The following is a 22,079-nucleotide window of genomic DNA, read 5'->3' as shown; positions in this document are numbered from 1 at the left end:
ACCCCTCAAAGGACGCCCTGCGGTGCCAGGCAACCAGGGGTGTGCCCGCCGCCTCCACAGGGCCGCTGCTGCCCTTTCACAATCGAAGAACAAACACCGTGTCTCTGTGGCTGGCATTCCAGGAAGAATGCCAACTAGTAAAGGGCAAGGAAGGGGCAGCCCCTCCCCTCCCCTCCCTATGAATGGAATTCTTCACGTCCAAAGGCCCCAGCCAGGGTGGACCTGGGGAGGGGGGTCTTCCCTCCCCTCTCTTAGTAGGGCCCCGTGCCCCTTTGGGAGAATGGCAGCTGGCAGCGGGGAGCCCTGCAGCCCGGCTGTCAAGGCTGGGGGTCGGGCGATGCCTGTGGGCCCCACAGCTCCCCAGAACCTCCTCCGAGGACAAGCGATCGCCCCATCTGAAGAGGGCGGAGTCGGCAGGTGGCAGCTTTCTCCCAGCAGGCCATGCTTCCTTCAAAGGAGGGGGCAGCCCCGCCGCCCACCGGACGGCTCCGCTCCCGTCCCGTGTCCAGCTTTCCTGGAGGGTCAACGTCGTCCTTAAGGAGCTCTGCGGCCCCCTCCCTGACGACCACCACGTTCAAGCCGAGTTGAGCATCGAGGAAGGCGAACACCCTCGGCCAGACGGCTGGAAAAGCAGCCCTCGGATGGGGCCAGAGGGAGGGGCGCCCCTTCTTGGGAGGCGGGGGGGCCCTTGGGCTCTGCCCCCCAGTCCGGAAGGTCCGGGCCAGGGAGAGCCGCCCGTTTCGTGTCTCGCCCTGCCTGCATCCAGGCCCTCCCCACTGCCGGACGCACGGACAGTGCCAGGACCAGACCAGGCACCTGGCAGAGGGCGGTGCGACGTGGCTCAGTCAGGTGGCCCCACCCAGGCCCAGATGGCACTTCGGGCAGCATCAGGGCCCACCGGAAGAGGAGCCGCCCGCGGCAAACGTCCCGCCCCGAGACGGGTCAAGGCCGGGGCCACCATTCGTTCCCGCTCGGCTAACCTGGTCTCGGTTGAAGTCGAGGGAGGTTAATGGCACGAGTCCAGGGTTCTCGCTCCAAAGCCGGGGATTCTGGGAAGTCACTCGGGCTCCGACTGAAGCTGTGCGAGATGTCCAACGGGAGCCCCTCTGGGATGCCAGCTTGGGGCCGCAGAGGCGCGTGCCCTGCCTGCTCCTGGTCACTCCTGCTGCCCCGTCAGCGTCCCCCTCTCAGGCCATCCAAGAGGAGGCGGATTGTCTGAAGCCGAGACGCCCCGAGAGCGGCTCCCTCTCTAACCACTTGCCAGACGGGGGCCAGGCGGCCTGCACAATGGCCCCCCGAGTCCCTCAGACCCCAGGGGTTCAGAGAAGACGTCCACTATTGAGAAGGCAGAGAAGCGCGGCAGGGGAGGGAGCCCCGAGTTCTAGCCTTGAGCCAGCCACTCGGGGCCAGCTGGGCAGACATCTGTTTCTCAGCAAAACGACCGGTGGGGGCCAACGGAGTGGCTCAATAGATGGAGAGGCAGACCTAGCGACTGGGGGTCCTGGGTTCCAATCTGGCCTCAGACCCTTCCCAGCTGGGTGACCCCCTTTGCCCAGCCCTCGCCGCTCGTCTGCCTTGGAACCGCTGCGCTGATTCTGAGGCGGCAGGGAAGGGCTTAAAACAAATGAGTCAATGAATAAAAGAGAATGCCGGCCGGCCGGCCCTTCCCTGAGGAGGGCTCAGGACTGCGGGGAAGCCCGGCTGCCGGCCCAGCGTTCGCCCGCTTTCCGGTGCACGTTCTTAGCCTGAGTGGCGCAGCAGCGGGCACACTGCTGACCTCTCAAGGACGAGGCGGCCTGGAAGATGACCACAACGCCACGCGCTCGAGCCAACAAGGACAGCTTTGTTCGGAGGAGGCTGCCCTTCCGTCTCCAAGTCGCGCTGGCACGCCTGGGCACGCCTGGGCACCACAACTGCCTGGGGCTCCACCGCGGCCGTGCGCTTATCACCGCATTCTTGGGCACGGACAGTGCCAGCTGGCCCAGGCGCGGTCCCCGCCCACCCAGGCCACAATCCCATCGGAATGTCCCCCAAGAGGAGCAGGGGAGGAAGGATGTGTAAAGGTCACTCGCCCCTTCTGGCCCACACAAACAAGCACTGCTGGGCAGAACAGACTTCACGGGGAGAACTCGTCTCCCCCCCGAATGGAAGACCCCTGAAGCAGGCCCAGGTTTCTGCCGAGGCCCTAGCACAATGCTGGGCACAGAGAGGGGAGGCTCTAGGGCTAAAAGGGACATTAGAAATCATCCAATTTGGCAGGGAGCTCTGAAGTCACCTAATCTAACTCCCTCATTGGGCAGATGCTGAGACCCAGAGGCTCAGCAAGGTCCCCCGGGGGGTCAATGCTCCAATGAGCCAGGATTAAACCGAGGACTTCCATCTGAGATGCACGGGGCCAAGCAGGAAGCACCCAGGGGAGGCGAGAGGATGCTCAGGTGACTCCTACTGCAGTTGGGCCCCATCCATCCCTCTGGTTTTCCCGTCGTCCTGGGCACTCCTCGAGGAAGGAGCGCTATCTCGCTGGGCTGGACAGTGGCCCCAAGTGTGCTGGGCCCTCAGAAAGAAAGACAGAGCCTCAGCCAGACCATCCAAAGAATGTTCCCAAATCTCCCTGGCGGCAGCGTCTTCCCCGCCACCCACACAGGCCCTTACACGGCACCCTCCACTGAGACGTCCCCAACAGCATCGCTGGGTGCCATAAGATCGCGAAGGCCACAGCTCTGGAGAGGCTTCGGCGCCCCACCAAACACTCGCTCTGTTTCCCCGGCTAGGTCGGGCTGTGACTTTCTGTGGAAAGTGTGACGCGACAGGCTATCAACAAAGCCTCTCCTGCATCTTCTCCCGTCAGCGCCTTCTGTTCACACTCCCCGCACAGTGGATCCAAATCACTGAAAATGACTTGTGAGAAGGAAACTGCGAGCTGAGCCTGGCAGGGTGGGAGGAGGGTGGCCTGCAGTCCATCTGTCACAGGCTGGGGGCAGCCGTGCTCAGGAAGGCAGTGAGCCATTCCCCCATCCAGCCTGGCTTAGGTGAAGGGACGGCAGCCAGAAGCACCCAGAGGGATCTGCCCCAAGGACGCCCATCAGGCACCTCCAAGCCCAAACCTGACCCTAAAGGTAGGCCCCCAAACCACGGGCACCCTGCTGTCAGGCGTATTCAGCCTCCACTATTCTCGAAGCCCTGGACCCTTGCAATGGGGCCATTCAACCTGCTGCCCAAAGGGAAGGAGAGGAAGGAAGGGAATCAGAAGTCTCCACTGCCCATGGTGGCCAAGAACCGCTTCTTTCTAAACAAGGGGTGCCGCGGCCTTCTCTCTTGTCCCACAGGCCAGCCAAGGGTCTAGACAAGTGAGATGCTGGAAGACGGGGTCCCCAGAGCCCCCGGCCAGCACGCCTCTCACTGGAAACAGAGGAATTCCAAACCAACACCCTCGTCACAGGAGAAGGCGCTGAGGGAGATGCTGCCCTTGGAACCAACTTCCAAGCACTGAAGGGTCAGGGAGCTGCTGAGAAACCAGAGACAGAACAGCACAGCCTGGAGGGCAGTTACACAGGGTAAACAGGCCCTCTCTGTGGGCCCGGGTTTGGGGCGGGGGCAGCCAGGCGCAGAAGCCCCCCCTTCATTAATGACCTGGTCAATTGTCACCACCCTGTGCAAGGCCGCATGGAGTACACCCAAGCATGCCCTCCTCTGCCTCTTGCTCGCCCCACTGAATCATTCCAAGATGCTGCGCATTCCTGCCCCGACACAGTGCTGGGGTCACTGCTGATCCCTGACCTCCCCGGTTCCCTCCCGGCTCCAGATGTGCACCGTCTCAGGCAGAGTGAGGAAAGGTGAGGCGCAGGCTGAGGAGGAATGTGGCCTTTGGGTGGGCTGCCGGTGGGGGGGTGCCCAGCAATGCTGGGGCCTCAACTGGGCACAGAACAATTCCTGTTTTTGCCAGATTTCCAACAGTTTCCAGGAAATATGGGAGGAACAGCCCTAACTCAGCCGGTTGGGGTCTGACGGGGAGGGAGACCAGGACAAGCCCCCCCCTTGCCCTCCCGGCATCCCCAGGCTCAGGGCAGCAGAAGCTGTGCTCGCTCTGGGCCCCCAAGGGAAGAACAAGGTGAGCAAATGGGGATTTGTGGGCCGAACGGAACGCAGGAAGCCAGCCAAGGTGTTAAGTATGAAGGCCCCTGGGAGAACGCGGGGGGCGGCACAGGAGGAAGGGCCGAGCCGCCTGGGTCAGGGAGTCACGGTCTCCTCCCACCAGGTGGCTGGGGCCTTGGCTGAGGCTGGCCCCCGGGAGGAGCCTGGGGGAGGGGCAGTTCTGGGGCCCCCCAGCCCTGGAGTCGGGCTGCTGCTGCCCGTGCCCACATCCGGAGTACAGTGCGGGCATTCTTTCAGCCCCTGCTAAGGGCCCGTGCCAGGGGCCTCCCACGCGCTCCGACACCCTGTTTGCTCTGCAGGCGTGAGACAAAGAAGGCCGCCAGCGGTCTGCAAGCAATGGGTGGGAGAGGCCGCCTCCCCTCGAGCCTGGGGTCGGGCCTCAACCAGCCTGAGGAGGGAGTCCATTTCCTGGGCCTCGTCGCCCTCGGCACCCCAGAGGACAAGATGATGGGCGCGGATGGGGCTCCGGGCCGTGGGGGCGCCGTCCGCCCCATAGGACCACCCTCTGGGGTCCAGCCCCTCCCCGGCCTGGTCTGCATGGGCAGGGCAGCCTCTGTACCATGGCAGCCCCCCCAATGGAGCCACTGCGAAGGGCTAGAAGTGGGGTGAAGAGGGCCGAGTGGGGGTCGGAGAAGCCTCGGGCTCAAGACGTTGACTCTAGCTGGGTTTAGCATGGAAAGGGAGCCCGAGAGACTGGCAGCAACATGGCTGCTACCCCCCCTTCCATTTGACAGAGAGGTAAACTGAGGCCCAAGGAAAAGCACTTTCCGTAAGCTCAGATTCCCAGCCTCCAAAGCCAACTCTTTCCATGGAGGACTATGATGTAAAACAGGTGAAGTCTTACAAGGAGGGGCTTCTCTGTCTCCCTCCTCCCCCTCTCGTCTGTCTGTCTGTCTGTCTGTCTGCCTCTCCCTCCCTCCTCCCCCCACCCCCACTGCTCCTTTTCCCTGTCTCTGTCTCTCAGCATCCCTGGGGCCAGCAGGCATCAAAGGAGGTGCTCGGTACACAGCAGGCGCTGTATAAATGCTCCTTTGATTTCCGGAGTGTTCCCTGAAGCTCTGGGCAAAGCTTCTCCCCATTTCCCACAGGGGGGCTCCCAGCAAGCGGGGCGTGGCCTGAACAACCCTCCTAGGCCGAGGCGGGGGGGCCCAAGGCTGACTTGGAGGGTCTCCGTGAAGAGAGGCGACCTGGAGGCCCCGAGGGTGAGCCTCTCTCCAGCTTCGGCCCGGATTCCGGGGCTTCGGCGAACCCCCCGGCAGAGAGCCAGGCCCACAGGACGTCTGCGGAGCCCTCGGCCTCCCCACACGCGCAGCTGCCAGGACACCTGCTCGGGCCTGGCGCTCCGGGCCCGCCCGGCGGGCTCCAACCCGGCACGGCAGACACGACTTCCGCGTCTTGCAGGCTTCGGTCCGGCCTCCCGGCCTGGCTGCTCCGGGGAGAGCCTGCTCCGCGCCAGGCCCCGCCGGCCCACCCGTGCAGCCCGGCTGTCGCACCAAGCACGCCGGCTCTTTTCCAGGCTCCGGGGGCCGCTCTGCAGGCCTCACTGTCGGGGCACAAACTGTCCGCAATGGGTTCCGTTGGGGTTTTCCTCTGGATTTTCCTTGTGAGCCTGGTCAAGTCAGCTGCCCTCAGCGTCCTCCCCGTGCCAGCCTCCTGCCCGAGCCAAGACGCAGGGCCAGTCCTGATGGGCCGGCGGAGCACAAGGATGGGCGACCGGAAGCTACCCCTGAAAATGTCTGTTTACACAAGCAGCAAATGCTGAAAGTAACACAGCACCCACCGAGCTCCCAAGAAGAGCGGGTGCCCCCCCACCCTCTGGAGCAGGGGTCCGGGGGGGCTGGAGCGGGACACCAAACATCAGGGATGTTCAATAACTCGAGGGGTTTCACAGAACTTCCCCCTTGCCTTCCTCTCCGGCGGGGAGGCAGTGCGGTGGACAGAAGGCTGAGCACAGACCTGGGAAGACCCAGGTTCGAGTTCAGCTTAGCCATTTCTTAGGGCACCCCGCTCCATGTTGGGGTGTCTGTTTCCTCCTCCATGAAATGGGCATCAGAGTAGCACCTGCTTCACAGGCTGGCGGTGAGGATAACGTGGGATGCTGGGCAAACACGGGCGAGCTCTCACACCAGGACGGAGGGGAAGAGAACGGTCTCATCGCGCTCTTTGGAAAGCCCCGCGGCCCGGGGTCCGTCCGGCAGCAGAGAGGCGCCCCGGCTCCTTCCTCATGTGTGGGTGGCCTTGGGTAGGTTCCCCCAAACTCTTGTGGTTTTCTTCTCCTCCTCCTGACCTCTGGTTGTGAGAATCGAAGCGAAGGGATCGAGGCCTGGGAAGGAAACGGGGGAGACGACTCCTCCTGGGGTTCTCCCTCACAGAGACGGGGATCTCTGCGGCCAGCTGGACCATCACCCCGAGAGCACGAAGGCCGGGGTGGCACCGGTCAAGGCTGGCCCTTGGCCCTCTGGAAAGCTGGCTGCTGCCTCCTCTCCCCAAGTCCCGGCGTCCCGCTTGTCCCCGCTGTGGGTCCGAGGACACTCCAGCAGCCTGGAGGGCTTGTTCTCAGCCCCAAAGAAAATTGTCTCCAGCAGCCCATCTCGGTCACCAACGAAGCTGGAGCTCCAGCAACAGCCACAGCAGCGAGCGTTGCCATGGCGACGGATCAACACTCCCCAGAGAGGGAGCCTCTGGGGCTGGGGCGGGAGAAAGAAGGAAGAGCATCTCCCAGACAAGCCCAGTGCCCTCCTGGGCTGTCGCTCTGGCCCAGATGCAGAGCACCAGCGGAGGCTCAGCAGCCGGAGCGTCCCTGTCCTCCCGGGTGGTGCTGCAAAGGCTCTGCTTCTTCCGCTCCCAGGGCAGGGCACGTCCTCCCCCCATGTGCATCCCCGGCAGGAGCGGCCGAGGCCGGACTCTGAGCCGGCCCTTCCCAGGCCAGGCGCTTCCAGATGCCTCGTGGGGCCCCAGACTGGCCGTTCCATTTCAGCTGTCGCCTGGACTGCGGCTCCGCCAGACTAAGAGGCTTCTGCCAGGTGCTCCACGAGCCACCACAGGACCTCCTCAGAAGCCAATTCTTAAAGGCGTAACAACATGGGCAGAATCCGAACAGGAGCCGAAAGATACTCCGGAGCCCAGGAACAAGCAAGCGCGCCTGCCTCGAGGCGGAGAGCCCTGTGTGAGGAGTCTGTGCCAGGCCTCTGCTCCGGGGGCCCTTTGGAGTCCCGGGGGGGCCCTCCGCCAGAGGGAGCCCCTTTTCTATTTGGATCCCGAGCCAGCCCCGGGGTGCGGAGGAAGAGAAGCGCCGGCCATTCCTCCACTGTCCACCGTCTGTCTGCCCTGGGTGTCCTCCGAGGAAGATGGCGGCTGGCAGCTGCAGCAGCTCCTCCTCAGAGCCGGAGCTCCAGCACTCCACGGTGGGGGTGGGGATGATGGAGGCCACCGCATCTGGCCGTGCATGGGGGAGGGGCGAGATGAGAACACGAGTCGGACTCCCTTTTCTGCGGGGCGCCGGGGCTCGCCAAGATCTTTTTTTTTTGAACCTCACCTTCCATCTTGGAGTCAATCCTGTGTATCAGCTCCAAGGCAGAAGAGTGGTAAGGGCTAGGCAATAGGGGTCAAGTGACTTGCCCAGGGTCACACAGCTGGGAAGTGTCTGAGGCCAGATTTGAACCCAAGACCTCCCGTCTCTAGGCCTGGCTCTCAATCCAGATACTCCCAGCCAAGCTCTTTTCTTACCGGCCCCTTAGAAGGTGCCGACAGCATGAGGACAGCCACCACCATTTTACAGAGGAGGAAACTGAGTCCCAGAGAACAGGGTCACACAGCACGTTGCCATCCGTGGCAGGGCTCAAAGCTACACCTCCCGATGCCAAGCCCGGCAGCCTCCCCTGGGCCTCCCTCCTGGAGGAGGCTCGAGATGGAAGGAAAGTGGGAAGGATGTGGGCCTGCGTTCAACAGGCAAAGGTGCAGGGGGCGGCCTTCCGGGCAGAAGGGATGAGAAGAGCAAAGCAGGGAGGAAGGGGAGCCCCGGTGTGGAGGACCAGGAACACTGGCTGGCTCTGGCTGCAGTAGGAGGCCTTTGGGGAGCGGCTGAGGACGGCTTCAAGCTCGCAGCACATCCCTTCAAGGCTGCTGCATCCAGCCCCCTCGCTTTATAGAATAAGAACCTGAGGGGGCAGCTTGGGCGCTCAATGGATGAGAATCAGGCCTAGAGAGGGGAGGTCCTGTGTTCGAATTTGGCCTCAGCTTCTCTGCCAGCAGCAATGCGATGATCCGGGAGATGTGGATGGTCACAGTGGATTTTGGCCCTCAGCACCCAGAGGAGCTTCCACACTGGTAAACGAGCACCCAAGAGCACATGTGTCCCACCCAGGTCACGGGCTGTCGTAAGGAAGGGACTAGGCCAGGAAGCCTTCCAGGAAGAGCTGCCGTGTCAAGGGGGAGCCCAGGCCCCCACGGTCTCTGCTCGCTCACGGCGGGCTGCCTCCTGCCCACAGACGGCCACCCCAGGCTTCTTGCCCTTTACTTGGTGCCAGACAAAAACAAACCATCCACGGGCAGGGCACCCACTAGAATCCTGGCCTGGCTCCTCCCGAGCTGGCAGCCCCGGGCCTTGGTCTCACCCAGCCTCAGGACCCTGGGGAGCTGGGGGGAGCTCACAGGGCGATCTCCTCCCCTTCCCCATGAGAAAACAGAGGCTTGTGAGAAGGCTCAGGGTCAGACCTAGCGCCGTCGGGGCTGGGCGGGGGGGAGGCCACCTGGTTCTCCTTTCACGAGAGGGACCCATGTTCCGGGGAGCTGAGGGGACTCATCCAGGGTCCCCCAGGTGGCCGAAGGGAATGGGGGTTCTCTGACTCCGAAGGCAGCCCTTCCTGCCTTCCCACACCACGGAGGCTGGCTGGAGGACCACTGACGTCCTCATCTCCGGGATCCCGAGGAGAAGCTGGGAGCAAAGGGGGAAGGAGGGACTCCAGAAAGCAGCCTCCGGCCCTGCACTCGCGCCTTCCCTTTTGTCTTTGGCAAACTCCGTTCTCCGGAGGAAGGTTCCCAGCTCCGTGGGCAGCCGTCAACCTCGCCAGGGCCGCTGCAGCAGGCAGCTCAGAGCGAGAGCCGGGGGGCCCCCCACACCTGCCCCCACTTTCCAGACAAGAAAATGGAGGCCAACAGGCGACACGGCTTGTCCGGAGACGAGGATCCCTGAGACCCCCCTCCAGGGGCAGCCAGCTGCAGCTCTGGAGAGCACCCTATTGCTCCCCTGGGGGCTCCCCCACCCCACAGGAAGCGGCCTCCAACCCCCCAGAGCACCCATGATTCCTTCTGTCCCTCTGGGACACCCTGGGCTGCCTGAGCTGCGCCATTCCCTCCTGTCTTTGCAGCCCAATGGAAAGGCAGCACGGCCACCGGGGTGGGGAGGGGCGAACCACCACATCCACTGAAAGGGGGGGGGTGAACCACCACAGCCACCATGTTCACCAAGGGGAGGGGAAGACCACCACGGCCACCAGGGGGGGGCAAACCACCACGGCCACCGAAGGGGGGGCAGACCACCACATCCACCAAGGGCGGGGCAGACCACCACATCCACTGAGAAGGGGGGTGAACTACCACGTCCACAAGGCACCAAGCAGCCACACATGCCCGGCCCATGCTGGGCACCAGGGAGACGAGCAAAGTCAGGCCGGTGCCTGGCATCACGCAGCTCCCGGGCGGATGGGAGGGCGCCATGCCAAGAGCGATAAGCAGGCAGGATCCTGGGGGACAGAACATCAGGGAAGGAGGCACCCACCCCCTCCCCATTGCCCCATCTTCCCCCTCCCTCCGGCCCATCTGGGAAGCTCCAGGGCTCTGCCCTACTTATGCTGCTCATCATATGCTTGCTCATCCAAGAATGTCTGCCTCACCCTGCCCACCGTGCCACTGCCCAGCTCCTCCCGGGCGAGGAGAGCCCACACGGAGCAAGGAAGCTGTCGAGGCATCTCTCCCAGGCCAGCTAGAGTGCGGGGAGTGAGGCTGTGAGCCGAGCTGTGCGCAGAGCAATGTGCAGGAGGCTCCTTCTCCACCCAGCTCCGGCCCAGGTCCGAGGAAGCAGAAAGAGCCTGGCACATCCTCAGCTCAAAGATGGAGGCTTCGGGCCACACCGAGAGGACCGGAGGCCCCTCGTCTCTGCCCCGGTCCAAAAACACTCGAGTTTGGCATCAGGAACAAGATGACAGAAGCGCCTCCGAAGGCTCTGGGGCGCTTCGGCTAGCCTGACCAGTGGATGAGGGAGGCCCAGACAGCCTCCAACTGGTGGGGAGGGAGGGAAGGCCTGAGTTTGGATCTTGCCGCAAACACTTAGCAGAGTGGCCTGTGGTAGGTCACTAGATAGCTCAGCCTCAGTTTCCTCATCTGTAAGTGGGGACGATGATAGCCCCACGTCCCCGAGGTGGCTATGAGGATGAAATGAGATCTCATACAGTGCCTGGCGGGTCAGGGACACCTAAATCCTTGTCCCCTTCCAAAGGCATGTGGCACCCCGGATAGTGGAAGGCTCAGAGACTCCCCAGGGCTGCTCTCTAGGTCTCTGGCCTGAGCGCCCTCCAGTCGAGCTCCCGTAGTCTTGTTCTTTCCCAGTGAGAAGGCCAGCCCTGAGGGTGGCACCCCCAGAGGTTTGAGCCTGGTCAAAAGCTCTCTGTCGCTTCCTCTTGCTAACAGCCAGGCAGCCAAGGACACGGTGCCATCCTGAGCGAGGGCCTCCTGGCCCACTCCTCCCCTCACGGAGGCTCCTGAGGGTCTCCTCTGGCCTCGCAGCCCCTGAAGAGTTCCTGCGTGGAACTCCCCTACTCAATAAACTCCAGTGGCTCCCTATTACCTTCAGGAGTAAAGGCAAAATGCTGTGCCTGGCATTCAAAGCCCTGTCCTAGCTTCCCAGGCTTCTTGTATCCATCATCTTCCACCTGGTGGCCCTGGCTTCCCAGCTGCTCCATGGAGAAGACCCTCCATCTCTTGCTCCAGGTATTCTCCCTCCTCTCCTTGGACCACTGATCTCCTCGGCTTCCTTTAAGTCCCAACTAAAATCCTGCCTTCTACAGGAAGCCCTCCCCAGCCTGCTTCATTCCAGTGCCTTCCCTCGTTAATTAGCTCCCGTTTATCCATCTAGAGCTTGCTCTTTACAGGCAGGGTGTACATCTCCCCTCCCATTAGGCTGTGAGCTCCGGGGAGGCCAGGACTGTTCCTTGTCTCTCTTTGGCTCCCAGATGGACAAAGCAGGCCACCGGAATGGCCGCAATCAGCCCTAAGAAGCCTGGAAGGAGGCACTGAGCCGAGGGCAGCCGTCTGGGTCTGAAGAACAACCCGCACAATGATGAAAAACAAGCCTGAGCCCTCCTCGGGCCTCGCCTGCCCAAGGCTGGAGCACACCAGACAAGGGCAGCTCTTTTTCTCCTTCTTGACTGATTTTGCAGAATTGTTTTCTCTTCCTCCTCGTTCTCTTGATTTTTCTTTTAATAGGAGATGGTTCTCCGGAGGACGGCAAGAGAGGGCTGCAAGGGGGTAATCGAGGCAACGTATGAACAAGAAATGAATAAAAATCTTCCTTAAACACTTTTTATGCCAAGCCGAAATGGCTCCTTGTCTCTGCCGTCCCTTCCCTCTCTCCATGCCGAGTTCTAGACTCGCCAACAGACTCTCAGCCTTTTCTCCACCTTTCCTGGGCCTCTAGGCCTGGCCTCACCACTGAGTTTCCAAATGCATGAAATAAAACACGCAGATTACAAAGAAAACCAATTCCACCAAAATCGTCTCAAAACATTTTGGAAAACCAAATTCCCAGGCGCAGGTGAAGAATATCTAGAACGAGTCGGGACTCCCCACCCCAAGCTTCTCCATCATTCCCCAGTGCCCTCCGCAATCCCTCGCCTCTGGACAGATCCTTGATGGGCAAGCCAATAAAGCTCTCAGCTTCCTATCTAGAACACAGGGACAATAATACCCGGACCACCAGCACCCAAGGTGATGGTGAGCAAAGCCTCCGGCAAACTTTAAAGTGTCCATGTGAGTGGTTCTTATGGGGAGGTAGAGTGGCCTGTGGGCTAGCACGCCTGCCTTGAGTCCAGAAGATCTGAGTTCAAGTCTTGAGTCTGACCTACTATTAGCTGTGCGACCCTGGGCAAGGAGCAACGTCTAGAGGCTCTAGTCAATTCTCTGTGCCCCTACCCCTCTCCCTGCGGGCCAGAGGGCTCCCTCACGGCAAAGGAAACAGGCCAGAACTTACATTCTATCAGACCCCCTTGGAGCTGGGGCCAAGGTGGAGATTTCTGGCTTGGAGAGTCGCAGGGGCCGGGAATGGACGCAAAGGGAGATTCACGGGGCCTAAAGGGGAGAGGGCTCCAGTTCCCCGATGGTCAGAGGGCCGACTCTACTTTTCCCGAAGCCTCGTGAGCCTCTCCTTCCAGACGTCTTGGAACACTCACCAAGGCTGCTGGAAGCCTGAATGTAGATTGCTTGAAAGATAGCATCTTGGCATGGCTTAACGAAGGGGTTGGTTGATGATCCTAATGACCTTTAGACCCCAATGGGAGCCCATTGCCAGGCCATCTCGTTAATCTATGCTGTTGTTTTGGGAACCATTTAGAAGCCAATTAATAGAAGAAGAAAGGAGGAGGAGGAGGAAGAGGAGGAAGAGGAAGAGGAGAACTTCCCCCCAAATGAATAAATTGTCCTACTCCAACTTTCAAAAGCTGTATTGTTCCTTTGGGGGCCACCAACAGGCTTGACTAATCCAATGAAGATCTTGACTGTCTTGACCAGAAATTTGAGGAAAAGCTACGTCCTCTGTTGTGGAATCTCCAGTCTGCGACTCCTAACTGCAGCTAAACATGGGCAAGAAAGGGTGTCATTCAGGAAGGCCTGCTAAAGGGGCCCTGGTCCTGCTGTCTCCCCTAGGCTGCGGATGAGGCTAGAACGTGTGTGGGGAAGGGCCGAGGGAAGGAGGCCACGGAGAGACAAGTCCCCACTAGAGAGTGGTTTCCTGGGGATGAGTGAGAACAGGAAGTCATGCTTGGCTGACTCATGAATCATGTGTCTCTCTCTGGGCCATCGTCTCTATTTCACTTTCTCCAGGCCCGCAGATGAGCTCACAAGCACCCAAAGAGGAATGGAGTCATTAATCGAGTGGATGAATGAATGATTACATGTATGTGGGGCCGCAATGACAAACTATTTCTTCGAACAACAAAAAACCCAACACTTTCTAACACTAACATTCTTGGAATGTCACCCTCTTCTGGAAACTACAATTGGGGATGGCCCAGGAGGCACCGATCAGATGCTGGCTTGCCAAATTAGTCAAAGGGCAATGGAGCGAGGTCCGCAGGGTGGAGACAGTCTGACAACAATGAATCTGACACAAGAAGGTGGCATGAAAGATATGTGCAGGCATGTGGGGCTGATCCTGCCTGCAAGGAGGGTGAGGAGTAAACAGATGGCTAGCCAGTGGGACGTGCTGGTCACCACAGCAGATGGAAAGGCCCAGAGCAAGGCCTCCAGCATCCTGGGGAGGTCGGCCTTCCCTCCCCCAGCCCCCAGCCATGGGGTATTTATAAGAGGCCGTGGACAAGGGTTTAATGGGACGCCCAAATGCAGATGGGCTGCGGCTGGGAGAATTGGAAGGGGTGCCCATGTCAGTGAGACCAGGGGCCCAATACAGCCTAAAAGCTTAGAGAGTATGGCAAGCCTTACAGAACCCAATCAGCTCAGACTGGAAGGGAGCTCAGTGGCCCAGTTGTGGAAAGAGCTCTGGGGTGACCTGGAATATATTGGACGATGAAAGAATCCAGCTGGGCAATCCGGAGCCCTTCCTGAGCTTGGAGAAGCTTTAGAAGACAGGAAGCCACATTACTGAAGCCTGGGAGAGGGTGACTGTGAGGAAAGGTTAGAAGAGGACTAGATAGGGGAACAGGAAAGTAATCACATGGGACACTCCCCCGGCCTGGCAGCACAGAGCCCTAGTTCCATGCCTGAGTTCACAGAAGCAACCTGCCTGTCCTAGTCTACAAAATGAGGAGATGGGACTGGCCCTTCTGGCTCTACCATCTTCCTTGTTCTCAGGGGTGGCCACCCTCTCCACCAAGCCCTATCAAAGGCTGCCCATGCCTCTGCAGAGGCCTCTTTAGTGGCAGAGGTCCCAAAATCCATCCCAATAGCTGCCCCCTGAGGGGCCTCTTGGGGCTCAACTCATCTGGGCCTCTGATGACAGTGTGAAAGGGAATTCTTTATTCTCTGTCTATTTTGAGTTAATCAATTGAGAAACCCCTACTTAACACTTTGTTAGCCATCAAGTAAGAGAATTCACAAGTCGATTACTTAGAGAGCTCCACCCTTTTAACTCGGCCAGAAACTTGTGAGTTTATAGTCTCAGGTGACGAGAGATGGATCCCACATACACTGCCCCCCCCCCCTCCGGGCAGTGCTAGGCAATTTGGAAGCTGTGATTGGTCCCTGTGAAGAGGGGAAGGGACAGGAAGTGATGTGAAAAAGGACTACAAAAAGTCTGGAACTTCCTGTCCTTGTCACTTCTCCTTTGGTCTTCTTCTTCTTGGAGGACAGCTCCTGGGGACTTCTGCTTTGGACTTCTCAGGACTGCTGGTTTGGAGAGATTCCTGCCTTGGTTGTTCTGTGAGGAGACCCTCTCTGCTCATTGGTGCTTCAATGGGACACTCCCTTCAGCGTGAGTTCTGTGGAGAGACTCTTTTCCTTGGATTCTGCATTGGCTTGCTGGTGAGTGACTTGGACTTCCACATGGAGGTTGGAACTTTGTCAGGGAGCAAGCTGAATTTCATCGGATTAGCAACTCCTTATCTCTTTCCCTCCTACATTTCATACTTCAACTCTTTCCCTTCCTCGTTATAAATAAAAAACTGCTAATAGTTTTTTTTTTTCTGGCTTGGGTATAATATTTTGAATTTGGCGACCACCACATTGAATTTATGACTCTTATTTAGTCAAAACCCCAATTTAATCCTTATGACAGACAGGCCCAGTCTATCAGTCTGTCCCCAGGGCTGTATGGACTCAAAGGCTGCCCATGCTTCTTCACAGCCCTCAGGAGCCCAGCGCCACCTCCAAGCCACCTCCTTTGGCACCAACCCAGATGCTACCTATTCAAGAGAAGCCCACTTCTAAACACTGGGGAAGCATCACTTCCTTAGGAGTGGGGCATATTCAGCAGAAGCATAGGCTGCTGTGGTCTGGCAGGGCTGGCCTTTCCTCATTACAAGTCATCCTTGGCTACTCATAGGAAGTCTCCTAGCAAGCCCAGTGTTTCTAGATGTTCTCACAAGAAATGATTGCACCAGAAACAGTCTGCAATTCAGTCTTCTTCTAACTTCAACAGAATCTGATTGCCCAGATCCACCCTAAAGAATAGGAATTCTCATGTCATGTAGCAAGACTTAGCTGCCTTTGGGTCTCCTCAGAGGAGTCCTCTTGGCTTGGCATGCGATACCCTCTCCAAGTCCAAATCCAATGATGCTGAGATGGGGAGGGTTTAGAGGGAGCTTCTTTGTGACACCAAGGAAGGAACAGAGTGTTGATGCTGTGCTAAGGGCGAAGAGTTTGTCCCATCAGCTCTGATGAGCTCTAATGGTGAGGAGAGTCAACACTGCAAATAATGTCCCTAAAGCTGGGCTAGGAAGGTCTTTGGGGTTTGGAGTCAACCATTCTTAAGGTAGGGGAAGCCTCTTGTACCCCCAAGAGTTCTTCACCATCTTCTAGAGTTGTGGGTCCTTTTTTCCAGCCAAAATCACCAGTACCTTCAACGATCTGGCAGCAGGAAAACAGAGGACCTTCATACTACATGGCCCAAGCTGAAGGAGACCTTAGAGATCACAGAAATCAGACCCCCACACCCCCACTGCCATTTTGTGGAGGAGGAAATTAAAGCTTGGCCCAGATGAACTGCTCAACAGACATCTTTTCATCCCTTCATCCAGAGTGACCCAGAGAGTGGCAGATCCAGGATGCGAAGCCAGAACTTCTGACGGCGGGCCCATACTTCTCTGCCCAAGCTCAGAGTATGCCCAGGCTGCATCTCTCCTGTAATTACAATAGTGTTTCTTCCCTTTGTAGAATGTAAGCTCCCTGAGGTTAAGAACTGTCTCCCTTAGATCTTTTTCTTCTCAGCCCCTAGCACAGTGCCAGGCACACTGGGGGCACTTACTGGGAACTGACTAATAAGTTATATCAGTGTTTGGAGAAGTCTTGGGTGGACACAAGACATCATATGCTGGGGCAAGTGCTATGTTGGTGCCAGCTGCCATGTCTGATTCAGGCGGCCAAAGGTATGAAATGAGATCACTTCTGTGGGAGCATTTGAAAACCATAAAACAGATGCCAATGTAAGTTAATATTGGCATCAACCATGTTTTTTGTCCTGTTAAAAACTCCCCACTTCCAGATACTGGTGTTGTAGCAGAAATGTGTAGGCCAAAAGGTACCAGAGATGATGCCAACTCCCCCACTAGGGTTCCATATATGCCTGAGAGTCTTTCATAGGACCACAAGACTGAAATCTGGAGGGAACAGGGCCCATCTAGTCCCACTTCCTCTGTGCCCACAGGAGGAAGCCCAGGTTTGCTGGGAGAGCAAGGACACTCCCAGGCAGGAGGCTTCAAACTCCATTATCTTGGTGCATGAGAAGTAAGCAGCCAAGCCAGAAGAGCAGACCAAATGGAAAACCAACTCTGGATCCCTCCACCTGGAGCCACTGACCACATCATCTTGGGCAGCTGAGTCAGCATTCCCCATCCTCATTGTCTACAACCTTCTGAAACCCAATCCAAGGTTAACAAAAAGACCCTCAAACCTGGGCTTTCGGCTTTGGGCTGAGGCTGAGGGCTCCTATCTGGCCCAGCAGAATGAAATTGGGCCCTGAGTCAATGCCACTCAAATCAGTTCAACAAGCACCTACAACATCAAAGTTTGGGGCCCCCTTGGCTCAACTCCCAGCTCTGTCACTTCTTTCTCCCAGAGTGGCCTTGAGCAAGTCACTCAACTTGGAGTCTTCACTTCTGCCTCTAAAATGAGAGGACTGGACTGGACCAATGGAACTTCAGTCGATGATTTAGCCCCCAGGGCTCCTCCTTTCAGCCCGATCCTGGCCTTATTAGAAGGACCATGTGGGACTCTGATACTAGGAGTTTCCCCAAAGCTCCAGGGATATGTGATTTTCTACCTCCTGGGCTTGGGTTTTAGGGGTGGGAATTGGCTTCATTTTTTTTTAACCATCCAGGATTTGCTTTTGAAGGGTCCTTTAAAAGATCATAAGGAAAAAGGCTTGTACAAAAATATTCATATCCTCACTCTTTGTGGTGGCAAAAACTTGGAAAATGAGGGAATACCCTTTGATTGAGGAATGGCTGAACAAATTGTGGCATCTGTTGATGATGGAATCCTACTGTGCTCAAAGGAATGATGAACTGGAGGGATTCCACGTGAACTGGAAAGACCTCCAGGAAGTGATGCAGAGTGAGAGGAGCAGAACCAGGAGAACATTGTACATAGAGACTGATACATTGTAGCACAATCAAATGTAACTGACTTTACTACTAATAACAATGCAATGACCCAGGATGATCCAGAGGAACTTGTGAGAAAGAATGTATCCACATCCAGAGAAAGAACTGTGGGAGTAGAAACACAGAAGAAAAACAACTGCTTGATCACATGGTTCGATGGGGCTATGATTGGGGATGTAGACTCTAAATGAACATCCTAATGCAAACATCAACAATATGGAAAAAAGTTTTGATCAAGGACACATGTAAAACCCAGTGGAATTCCTCTGACTGGGGGGTGGGAGGAGGGAAGGGAAAGAACATAAATCTTGTAACCATGGAAAAATATTCTAAATTAATTAATTAAATAAAAATTTCCAAATCAATAAAAAATATTCAAATAAATATTTTTGGTATAAAAAAATGAAGGGTCCTTTAAGCATCTGCATACACCCATCAGTGCCTGCCCTGAGGCTGCTGGAGGCAGGGCCTTTAGTCTGGGCAGCTGCAATCAATTATGTTCTTGGTTGGGTGTTTTTCCCCCCTGAAACATCTTGCTCCTTCCTGCTGGACTGCTGAGAAATACAATTTGTTGCCCTTTGGAGCTGCCTGGCTCCAAGTTAGAAATACAGCAAGGCCGCGACACCCAGGGCAATGATCATCAACGGCTGATCTTCCTAATCGTTGCTTTTTCCAAAGCTGAGGCCCAGATGTGTGTCATCTGTCTCTGAATCACCGTGTGACTGCTGAAGGCTCACAGGAAGCCGACTGCTGTACAGTGGTCAGCGTATCAGCGACCAACCAAAAAGTAGCTAATCATAGGCCTGTGGACAGCAAATGTGTCTGAGGAGTCAACACCGCCATGACTGCCTGCCCACATCAGAGGCTATCCGGCAGAAGGAGTCCTCCCAAGGCCAGAGGGCCAAAGAGGAAGCTGCCGAGGGCGTAGGAACCAGAGGCCTGGCCCAGCCTGAGAGCAGCCAGCCCGGGGGAGCCAAGTGGCTAGGATCACGATTCGTGAAGGGATTGTGCCTGTTCCACCATGTTAGGACTTTCATTGCTGTAATCAGCCTGGCTTGGAAAACCATTTCCTCATCCTCCATCCAGATGGCTCCCATCCCCTGACCTCTCCCTCTGCGGCACAGATGGAGCTTTGGGCAGTTCAGAGACCGAGACAGAGCGATTGTGTGTGTGAGTGTGTGTTTAGACAACAAGAACCAAGGTAAGGTAGAACTGACCTACCCACCGGATTCCGTTATCACTGCCATAGAAGATACGTGGCGCCGAGGCTGCCTTTGTTAGCAGGAGGTCTTGGGACCCCTGGGCAGCTGGTGGCCCCGGAGGGGAGCTGATTTCCTGCAGCCAGTTAGGGGAAATAGAGGCCAAGAGGGACTGTCTGTAGGGCAATCTTCAGAGCACTGTCTATGGTGAGAGACCAAGTAATGGACGACAATTCCAGATCCGCGGGGTCGGCGAGGCCTGACCAGTCGGAACAACGTCCTCCGACTCCCTTGGCCATCAGAGGAGATGAAGGAGACGCCTCCGAGCCCCCCTCCAACGGTGGAGGAGAGAAGGGGATCCAGATACCGAAGCGGAGGAGCTTGGGGAAGACAAGGGAGGAGCTGAAAAGCCTCCCGCCGCGTCCCCCGCAAGCGATCCCAGAAACACCCCAGCATTCGTTCAGCGCACTGGTAGCCTGAAGTGCCACGGCTGAGCCGGGTGCCCCCAGGCCGGGGAGTTGCCTTCGAGACTGCATGTGTCCTCAGGGGGCTTCAGGTCACTGTATTCGAGGGCACCAGGAACCGGGGCCCTCGGACAGAAACGTCCTGAATCCCAGCCTGCGCCACGCCACGCCTGGCACACAGCAGGTGCTCCATAATTGCTCCTTGACTAACTGATCTCGCCCTGAGGGAGACCCTGGAACCCAGAGGCCCAACCCTCTCGTTGGGCAGAAGAAGGAAAAGAGACGCAAGGAAGGGAAATGACCCATCCAAGAAAGGGAGGTCCGGAGCGAGGATGTGAACCTGGACTGCCCGGTGCCGGAGCCGGGGCTCCGAGCTGCCCCATAGCCCTTCAGCCTCCTAAGAAAGGTGGCCCCCTGACTTGGCGCCGGACCACGGAGGGCCCCGGGATATGTCCGTTTGGTTTCTCGGGAATATCAGGAGGCTCCGGGGACGCTGGAGGCACGGGAGCCGCAGCACCCAGCTCAGCAGAGGCCTCCCAAGGGGCCCCGGGGGCATCGCTGCAGGAAGTCCAAGCCGCCAGCTGTGGGGACGGAGGCGAGCTTCCACACCTCCGTTTCCTCATCTGTAAAATGGGTTCAGTCAGTCTTGTACCACCTGCCGACCCCACAGGGCTGTGATGAGGGATGTGCTTTGCAGTGACAACCTTAAACTATGTCCACCCCTTCTCAGAGGCTCCCTGAGGGCCAGAAGGGGCCTCGGAGGCCAGCCCGGCCAGCCCGCTCCCTGCAGCCACAAGAGGAAGGGACTCCCCCGAGGCCGCAGGCCTGAAGCACCGTTTGGCTCCGGGTCCTTATTTCCCAATGAGGAAACCGAGGCTCCGGCAGGTGAACGTGGCTGCCGCCCGCGTGCCGTCAGGTGGCATTCGTGCCAGACGCTCTTCTGCCCGTCCCTGCCTGCCTCCTCCATGCCCCCGGCCGCAGGGAGCCTCACGCCAGCCCCGGGAACGAGGCAGCGGCGCACACCCACGCGGGGCCCCTCCAGACTGTCCACGGAGGAGCTTAGAGGAGCCCTCCAAACCCGCGCGTCACCGGGGAGGCAGCTGCAGCCCCAGGCTCGGGGCACGTCCAGAGCTGACCTCGGAAGTCCAGCACAAGCCCGTCCCGGGGTGCCGGCCTCGGGCTCCCCCCGCTTTCCTCCCCGGCAGCCCAGATCCTGCCCCTTCTGAGGACCTAAAACGCGTCTAATCCACCCCAGCGAGGCCAGGGGCCTCCCGGCCTCCGAGCATGGCGGCAGCCCAAGAACCTGCTCCTTCAGCCTCTACTCAGAAGCCTCCTTCCGCAGGACGGAGGCTCTTCCCAGCTCTCCCGCGGCCCATCCAGCCTACCCGAAGGACTGCCAGCCCACGAGGGCCGGCGATCGCTGCTGTTCTCAACACTCCACGGCTGGTGGGGTCTCCTCTGTGCCTCAGCCAGGAAGCCGCGGCGGGACGTCGCCCCGTTCTGGGGATCAGCCCCTCCTGTGGGCACCCAAGAGCCCCGGGCCCCGCTCCTGTGCCAGCCTCCCAGAGTCCGGGGAGAAGGGAGTGCCAGACCCCATTCGGGCAGGGGTCTCGGCTGTGGGCCTAGAGACGGTCTCACGGCCCCGGGACCTCCGAGCCTCTGCCTGGTGGAGGCTGGCCGGAGGGGCCGCGGCCTCCTCTCCTCGGCCTGGTGGAGGCTGGCCGGAGGGGCTCGCGCTCACGGCGCCTCCGTCGGCCCTGGACATCCCCTCCTCCTCCCGCCGCTCCCCTTCCCTCTTCCAAGGCCTCGCCATCGAGGAGAGAACCATTTCCGCCCATCTGCAGTGACGCTGTCGGCGTTACCCCGGCACGAGGCCAATAAGACGTCCAGCAGGGGAGCCTCAGCCTTCACCTGCCCCGGGCTCCGCCCAAAGCCTCCCAGCCCCGGCGCACTGCAGGTCAGGAGGCTCCAGGGAAGGGGAAGACGCTCGGTCGCTCCAGCCCCCGTTGGGCTGCTCCCCCAGAAAAGGCGACGGAAAGAACAGGGGAGGCAGAGAGCAGAACCAGAGGGACCCCGACTGCACGCCCAGAAGACCAGCCTGCGAGCCTGAAGTCCCTCGAGGAGGAGCCCCTGGGCCAGCGTGGGGAGGCCGGGCCCGCCTCAGGCCGGAGCCTCTTCTTCTGGGGGGGACGCCGGGGGGAGGCCCAGCCCTGGCCCACCAGCAGCGAAAACTGCTTCAGCATTGCCGGCGGAAAGACAGCAGACAGACTCCTCCTGATGGCGGGGAAGGGAGGGCTGGGGGGTCCCTACGAAGCAGGCGTGGAGGGGGAGGTGAGAGCGGCCCCGAGGGGCGCCATGCCAGCTCCCCAAAGTCTTCCAGGAGCTTTAAAGTCAAGACGACACTCCCGTCCCCCCAACTCCGGGATGCTCGACGGTGCCACGTGCCCAAGCCTGGAGCCCCAGAGCGTCGGGATGAGGCCGAGGGCTCTCCTTGGGCAGGACGCTGGGCGGCCCCCTTTACCCCTCCCCAAAGTTCTCTGGGCATCCCTGAGCCCGCAGACGGGAAGGCCAGGCCCCCCCAGTCCCCCTGCTCTGCCTCCAGCCCAACCGGACCCTTCACGGCCCTCCGTGAGCCCCGGGGCTTGGCTGAGAAGTGAATGGGGCACCCTCTGGGCCTTTGCTTGAAGGCGCCTTAATCAGGCCAAGTGAGCCGGCTGGGC

The 22,079-nt window shown here is 58.9% G+C and overlaps 1 protein-coding gene across 1 annotated transcript in view; it reads right to left on the bottom strand.

Moving 5' to 3' along the window:
* FAM53B (family with sequence similarity 53 member B) overlaps positions 1 to 22,079 on the bottom strand; it is an 83,433-nt gene that overhangs the window by 5,745 nt on the left and 55,609 nt on the right. The gene's annotated exons all lie outside the window — the stretch shown is intronic.

Source organism: Monodelphis domestica, chromosome 1 (genome assembly GCF_027887165.1).
Source record: "Monodelphis domestica isolate mMonDom1 chromosome 1, mMonDom1.pri, whole genome shotgun sequence".
In the NCBI taxonomy this organism is placed as follows: Eukaryota; Metazoa; Chordata; class Mammalia; order Didelphimorphia; family Didelphidae; genus Monodelphis; species Monodelphis domestica.
The sequence above is the reverse complement of the archived record's forward strand: the minus strand, read 5'-3'. Positions and strand labels throughout refer to the sequence as shown.